This window comes from Onychostoma macrolepis, chromosome 03 (assembly GCF_012432095.1).
Source record: "Onychostoma macrolepis isolate SWU-2019 chromosome 03, ASM1243209v1, whole genome shotgun sequence".
NCBI lineage: Eukaryota > Metazoa > Chordata > Actinopteri > Cypriniformes > Cyprinidae > Onychostoma > Onychostoma macrolepis.
The window spans coordinates 12,345,484-12,354,417 of record NC_081157.1 but is presented as its reverse complement, the minus strand read 5'-3'; positions in this window follow the sequence as shown (position 1 = coordinate 12,354,417).

The following is an 8,934-nucleotide window of genomic DNA, read 5'->3' as shown; positions in this document are numbered from 1 at the left end:
GCTCAAAGAATCATTTATGATTTTTTAGGGAATTTGGACAGAATCACTGTTTCACAGCTGATCACTGAGTCGGCAGCGATTCACTGAACAAGTCGTATAACATCAACTCTGCACTGGATATTAAAATCCAAAATATAGTGAAAACACTATTTAATAGCACAGTAACAAGATCGGCAGTTTAAGACATTAACTTGTAAGCACAAAACACAAGATACTTCTCTTTTCAATATAAATAAGACTTTATTTATATAAACCTAAGACATAAACTAATCTAACACATGAACACACACATTCACACGTTGCAGGAAGAAAGAAAGTGAGGACAGGATGAGTTTAAGAGAATGAAAATGTGAAATCCCAAGTTTACAGCAATATGTGCAATTGCATAGAGCCGAACAACCATCAATCACTTATTTAACACTCGCGTTGAGTTTCTCAATGAGGCTAAAATTTATATTAAATGCACCAGCTCAGCAAAAATCTGGGGTTTACTTGCTTGCGTTGCCTTTGTGTTAAGGGATTCCCTTTGTTGTCATCATTGCACGAAAGGGGGTTTCCCGAGTTTGCTGATTGGCTGACAGTTCAGGGGTCGTTGGTAGTGAAGTCTTGGGCGTTGGCTGAAGATGGTTTCAGAGTCCGTTGCTAGTTGAAGTTTGAAGTGGGTGCTGGACCTTGCGGCAAAATTAACTTTTGAACACGAAACTCAAAGGAAAGAAAAGAAACTAAAGTAAAAGTATAAAATGATGTAACGAGACTAGGTGGTTTTTCTTCTCATTGTGGTAGCAGCTGGCGTGCAGGCCGAAGCACGCTGGAACGACGCTCAAAGAACGCAGAAAGTGATGACAAAAGCCATGGCTAAAAAGTTAGAAGAGAAGAGAGAGGGTTTTATGATATCCTGAAGTTTTAAACTCGGCTTTTGGACCCGTCCCAATGGGTGTCTTGACCAATCAGATATGATCTTAGCTCTTTTCTCCTCCCCATCCATAAAATCAGCATGTTATCTGATCAGTCACATGTCCGAACTTTACACACTCTTGCAAAGTATACTTTTGGATGTGATTTCTATAACCAGAATATAGAATACATTTGACAAAGAATTAATTGAAAGAAACGTTTCAAGCAAGAAAATTAAAACTCGTATATACTAAACATGAATATGACCCTTTAAGCTATTCAATAGTTATTAAAAAGACATACTGTCACAAATCTGGTTCGTGGCCTTCCGTCCGACTGCCACAAGAGGTCGCCTCGCCATCATATTGACTCTCACACCACACATCACACGGGACTGCATTTCCCATCATCCATTGCACTGATCACACAGCTGTCACAAATCACAGGCTCACCTAAAGGCTATTACACCCACTATAAAACACACACTCAGATCCTGATATAGTTGCCGAGTATTGTCTAGCGTTTAGCACTCTCCTAGTATTAGCTACTGAACCAAGCCATTCCGTGTTTGTTTTCTGTCTAATCTCTAGTATTGTTCTGCGTTTATCATCTCTCCAAGTGATAGCTGCTTTACGGAGCCCTTTCCTGTCCTAGTTTCTAGTTTCTAGTTCTAGGCTGCATCCGAAAACTGAAAAATGCTGCCTTCGGAGGACACATTCCAAGGCAGGAAGGCATCAAGGCACGTCCGAATCCAAAGTTAGCTTCACTTCCCATCTCATGAGATGCCTTCATCTGATCGATTTTTGAAGGCAGTATAGATGTATCCTTCGCTGCCTTTGATATCCCATAATCCTGTGCGTTCCAATCCGTGACAGTTGAGCTAAAAAATAAAGATGGCGTCTGAAAGTTGCATTTGGTAGTTAGTTTGTGTGTAAACGCGTATTTCTGATTAACTTTTTGCAATTTAATGTAATTTCTAGCGAGAAATTGGTGTTAAAGTAATTAAATATTTGTTCAGTTATCACCAAAACGTGTTCTCTTTTGTTGTAGATCATTAAACCGTTACGCTGCCTCAGAAGCCTGTCCGAAATCGGTTTCATGAGGTGCCTTCGTGCAAAAATGCTGCCTGCAAAGTCATTGCCTCACGACGCAGCAAGTCAGCTGCCTAAGTTTTCGGATGCAGCCCTAGTCTTAGTCTTGCAAAATTGATTGAGATTAAGTGACATGAGCATCTTTATTTCACGTTATAACCGATTGTAACTAGTAGAAAAGAAAATTAAAGAGAAGGGATGATCGCATTCACGTGCTCTCCACATGCAGCTGTCTGTTATGCCACATCAAAGAGCATCAAAACGGCAAATTTATGGATTTAAATAGACATAATTTTAAAGATGAGACTTTGTTTCTTATTGAAAAGAACAAAACACAAACCTTGCGATTACAGGATGTAATGTATAGCCTAGTAATAATGTATAGTGAGGATTTATTCACGAATATGAACTGAAACAGATTAAGTTCCACACGTGTAGTGATTAAAATGACACTGTATTTGTTCGGTACTGTTTTCTGTACGAATAAGTATACCATTTAAAATACCAAAACTGCACTTACATGAATATGTGTCTGGGCAAAGGCTGTTGTTGTAAATGGGGAGCTTTTTCATCACCTTCTTCTTCTTTTTTAACGGTGGCTGAAAGAGGAAGAGTGGGAAATAACGGATACATTTTCAAAATTTCAGTAATCCACCAATAGGAATAAGGGAAGACACAAAGCAACCAATAGCATTGTTGAATGGGCTGAGATGTGGACTGCCACTAACCTACCACACATGACTATAGCAGTTTATGTGTTTTTCCAAATAAAAGCCAAATGTTAACCATATGTTAACACATTCCATGGTGTGCCATAACCAAGCCATACATGGCTCTCATTTGTGTGCTGTCATCTGGATCATATACCTCAAAACATATTGTCATCCAAAAGAAAATCCCCTCCAATTATAAAGCTATGGCAAAACATATATAGGGAAAGTTTGGCCCATATGTGCTCAGCCATGCCATACCTAGGCCAAATGTGACAGCTATCAGCCACATATGGCCCAAATGTTCTTGCTATCTGGGTTTATTGAAGGTAGCAGTGTAGCAAATCTTCAGCAACGATGTTAGCAGGTCATCCTTCAAACAATCTTAACCCTTCTAAGGGTCCTAGCTTCTTTCTAGTTTCTTCCAAAGTTCTCCATAGCTTCTCCCAGAGTTCTGCCTGTGAGACAGAACTTTATACCAAAAGGCAAATGGCTAGAAACAACAGATACTGTCAGGACCTCCCACTGGAGACCCTGCAATCTGCAATAAGTTCTCGAGGAGTACTGTTCTTATTACGTAATTTTTGAAACTCAGTCATGCACTTATATTCCTCTTTGGTCACTGGTACTATTGCATGACCAAATGTTTTGCATGTTTTGTGGTTTTTCACCTGCAAAGTAAAATAATTATGAATAAGTATATGACTATATATATTTAAACAAACAAATGTGAAAAAAAACAAAAACAATAACTACTAAAACACTTACAAAAATGGCATAGCCATCCTGCCCCTCTTTACAGTTTTCGAATTCTTCTGTGGTGAGGTTGAGGATGACACCTGGCCTGTGGCGTCAACCAACAACCCCCCCAAGAAGACCAAAGAAATGGTCCAGACCACTGCTGTCACTGCTTTCCTTGAGGTTTTCTAAAACACAATAAAAAGAAATCAGCCCACACAATGAAAAACATTAACTATGAAAGCAAACTCTTACTCCACTTATGCATTTTGTTGTCTGGAATCTTCAAAAAGCTTTGTAACTTACGCAGGGCTTTGGGCAGTTCATTGCTTGCACATGCAATAAATTGTGTATGCACACTGGGATCCAAAAGGTTCTCTGATAATAAAAATAATGGCAGTTAGATTAAGCACACTAAATCAGCAGCAAAAATGTGCATATGTTCATACTACTTTATACTTATTTGTCTATTATCCCTAAAGTCCTCAATAAAGGTAATACATGCATCAAACGAGTTATCTTTAAAAATCCCACTAACTTCTGACCCCGTTTACAGTGCAGTACAAAAAGTGTTAAATTTAGTCATTTTGCAGATGCTTTTATCCAAAGCGACTCACAATTGGGGAATACATAAAGCGATTCTTCTTAAAGAGGCAGACACATGAAGTGCACATATCGTGCCACCCCTATAAATTTCACTTTCAGTTTTGATCATACAGATAAGAGCAATACATCATTCAAATCTGTAAAGGGTCTACTTTTATTTGTATACACGCATGATAAAAAAACAAAACTGTGAATTTATAAAATAAAGAAAACAAACGGGGTGCGCTGTCTGCCGCCTTGGTCAGCGTGATCTTCATTTAGAAACGCGCCATTAAAACTCAGCAAATACTCCACAAAGAGACATGAGAGATATATCTATAGAAACTCAGCAAGTCTTTTCGAAAACAAATATTCTGTGATTAAAGTAATCCATATGAAACCAACACGATGTCCAGTCTTTCTTTCGTCTCTTTTCATTATATCTAATGCAACCACGCCAATGCACTGAGCATGCTATAGATATTATAATCATCCATGTGAAGCACGTGCCAAGTAAACGCCCACATCACAGCAGAGCAAGCAGCGAGACTTTACCTCAAGTTCATCTCGGCTACTGTTCGCTTTGTGCTATGAGGAGTAAGACCAAATTCAACTTGGAAAAAGACTCACTGTAACAAAGACAGAATTTCAAGAAGCTTTGGATTACCTCAGAAAAGAAGAATGCAGCGGCTTGAGCAGCAGAGATCATAAACATGAGTAAGTCTTTTTTTTTATTAACCTACTTGTATTAGTTTTCACATAACTACACATTTTACTAGTTAGACATTTTCCAAACTACAATTCCTGACTAAATGTATAATCAAGTGAAACATTATGAAGTTTCATTCACAGCATCTAAATATCTCACGATGCCAGTATGTTTTTTTTAATGTTCTATAAAATAGACAGCAATGCAATATAAAAGTAATTTGAGTTATAATGTTACTAGCCTAATGTCAGTAAGAATGATTATACAAAACTTTACTACCTGGTCTCATGGCATTATGTACCTGGGTGCACTTTTTAGCGAGACACGAAATACGTACCAATAACTACATATTAATGCAGTTTCCAAAAGAAACAAACACTAGAGGCAGTAAAACTCTTGACACATTTTACTAATTTTCACACAAATTTACAGAGTTTTGATTAATAAAGCGCAATTTTCGCACAATTACTTGAAGAATATCATGTTTAGCGCTGTTGTCTTTCCTTCCTTCCTTACATGTAGCTCTGCTACAGACCGATCTCGAGTCCCACCGTAGAAATTAGTGAGGATGCTTGTCTTCATCTATTCTGACATATCATATTTTGTCCAGTCCATAGTTATGATTATCACAATGTCATTGCGATTTCGAGAGAATATGCGGATGTCACTGCCGAAAGTATGTTGCAAGTAAGCCACATTGAAAAACAAAACTTTTATTCAAATTCTGAATGGAGAATAGGCTATACAGCAAAGAAAGCGTGCAAAGTGCGCTTCCTTAAAGAGCTGTCACTCATTTCAGTATATCGCAATCTCTAATTCCGCTATAATCAATGAATCTGTCAACACAGCACAATTAATCTCTTGTTTATATCACACTTTGTTCATTATAATCAGAGGATTCGCGTCGCGAGCTTCCAGAACTCTGGACTGAACAAGAATACTCGCGCTCTGAGCAGTGAGTAGATTCTGACTCACTAAATCTCTTCTGATTGCCTGTTTTATCGGACAGAATTAAGTCCATCCTAGTCACTGTCTGACCACATTCGTATATGTATTGTCTCTTGGATATATTGCTTTTAATAGCAGCAGTCTTTTCCGTCTCTGTGTGACTAGAGTGTCTTTGTTGTCCGAGCACCAGAGACGGCATCGTCTTGGAATGCAACTTGGAAAAGGGGGTTTGCTCTGAGGTCACCAGGATGTCTGTGCTGTAGGTTTGTTCAAGTCTGGTTAACATATATCTGTCTTTCCTTGTTGATACCATCATTGAATTACGGTCAAAAGCAGTCAGAGAATTTAGGGAGGGTCTGGGCATGGAGCATATCCAGATTCCCCGTGCTTTGTACTGTCTGTTTATTCGACTTTATTTATGGTAAACTGGTCAAGACCAACATTGAAAATCCTGTGCTTCAAAGAATGGCCAGATGTTCTCCTCCTAGCTTCATGAGATAAGGAGAACCGACAGGAAGCTTAGTCAGATACTGTGAGCGTTGGATTGGTCATTTGTAACTTTTACGAGTTGATGACTGAAGCTCAGTTCCAGTGGAATGTTTTTAAGTTAAATATGTGTGTGCGTTCTTTTCGACCAGGTTCTACAGTGGGATATAATAGGCATCAAGTGAACATTTTGTTGATATGTTAGAAGCAGGTAAAATGGGCAAGTGTAAGGATTTGAGCGAGTTTGACAAGGGCCAAATTGTGATGGCTTGAAATCTACACAGATGTTTGGATATTGGATTCTGGAAAACCATGGAACTTTTATTGGAACATGGAATCATGGAACATTAATTACATTAATGAATTATGGACCCAGAGGACGGGCTGTCATTGAACGTCAAAATTTGATTGGCTGATGATTCTGTCAGTAATGCTCGTAAAAAATCAGAAGTGATGTCTTTCAACAAAATGAAATGATACCTAAATAATCAATAAGAACATTTTTCACAGGGCCAGCACTGCTTACAGGTGGTGATGGATATAAGTGTAGGCTTAAACCAAATGTAGTACCATCAAATTTTCCCACAAGAAGTCTAAATGCACCCAGATGTCGAATGAAATACGTGCTGAGAAACTCCTTCAGTGGCTGCGGCATAATGATGAGCATCAGCATGTTTACATCCTGCCAGGATGGCATCTCACATTTCTTGTCTCAGCCGTTTGTAAGCTCTTTCAGTAGCTGTGGTCTACTAAAAGCCTCGAAGGCATCAGGGTTAAAGTGGAGAGAACAAAGACACGACTCTTTTGGAAGCTTTATTCGTCCACAGGCATCTTCCCATTCTTTTCTTCTCTTATCACTAGGAAAGCAGTGGAGACTTACATTGCTTCTATTGTGGCCTTTGACTGAAAATTACAACCAAAAGACGCTTAATGTGTCATTGTATCAGTATTTTATTTGGAAAGTTGTGTTGTGGTAAGAATAGAAACAGGTAACACCTATAGCTCACCGAGAGAAACAATTTGACGTCATCGAAATAATGGTGACCCCCATATTCCAAAATATGTATAAAATATGTATAAAACGATGTGGATTTTTTAAAATAACGTAACTCTTTCATGGGTTTTCTACTACATATTTCAATAACAGACATCATTTACTTTATATTAAGCCATGCAAGTCTTAATGCCCGGGGTTCCCTTTAAAGGTAGAGGCTCTGTTCTTTATTTTGATGTATTGCATGTTAAGATATTCATGCATCAAAATATGCTGAGAGCAATGAAAACTGAGTAAAAATGACCAAAAATACTGGTGGGGAAATAGTTAAAGAATTTTTAACCTGATCATCTTCATTTTGTGCTCTCTGCAACCGAGTGTGACTGTTCCATCCACAAAAGACACATGAAAATCTCAGAATAAGCATTTGAATAAGGTTTATTTGTTTTGTTTTTCATAACACAAATATGAGTCAGAGATTAACTTGTTGAGGTGGAGACAGAGTACTCTTGATAAATGCAGTGGTTTTTGCTTTCCATTTCATCAGAAACCTGAAAGTGGAGAAACAGCATTCGGATCACAGAGCAGAACAGAAGGATGAAGGTCAACACCTCTTTGAGTGCTGCTGGAGTCATACTTCTCCACATAGCAGGTAAGATCTTACAAAAAGCCTACAACATGACAAAATTAGATGTAAATGTAATAATGTTTGCTTCAATTGTTAAATAACTTACAAGCCATTTAATTCCTAAGAACCTTTGTAAACACATTTAATTCATGTTTTTCTTGACTGTAAAATCCTTTTGGATCTGAAAACTTAGTTGAAATTGGTTTTGTAGATAAACACATTCTGCATACACATGAATTTCTCTACAAATGCATAATTTATTCATTTTATGTATGAGGTTTTTGGTCACTTCATAAATACTATACTTTTATTCATGTTATTTATAGATTTGATTACTTTAATATTACTTTTAAAAAGTGATGATAATAAAGAATTTATTGCACCCAAATTTTTATGAAGCAATGTAAAATATGTACTACTCACATATTGCTTGAAAAAGTTCACAAAGACAGTCTCACTTATTTTATATTCAATAACTCTCAAATACAGATTAAGATGCTTTAATATAGCTACGATTTGGGGTTTGGCTGTTCCATACATCTTTTCTCCAAATCGCTGAAACTAGTAATGATTTATTGTGTAGCAGACACACAGTCAGTGTGAAAACACAATGTAAGCCTGCTGCTAATTCATTTACGAGTGGTTGTGGGCCACGCAAACTAGTTCTGTTTGGAGGATTGTCTACTTACTTTGTATTTGTCTGTCTACACAGATTCCCTCTGCCAGTTATATGGATAAGTTGTCATAATTTATTATCATTATTATTATTATTATTATTATAATAATGTGACACAGAATGTGTCCTCTGTGTCTATCTGAGGCATTTTAAGAAGGAAATGTCACATCTTGCTTTCTCTCATCAGTATGTGGTCGAGCCCCTCTTAAAGACAGGGACAGGATTGTTGGAGGGGAGGATACGATGGTAGGGGATTAGCCATGGCAGGTCAGCATTTGTGTCGTTGGCTTTGGCCAACACTGTGGCGGGACTCTCATCACTAAAGACTGGGTTTTATCTGCAGCTCACTGCTTCGAGGAGTATGAAGTTTCAGGCTTAAAGGTGAGGTAAGCGATTTCTGGAAGCCAATGTTGATATTTGAAATCACCACAACAAACACACCCCTATAGAGTCTGGGAATTTGTTGTCATAGCGG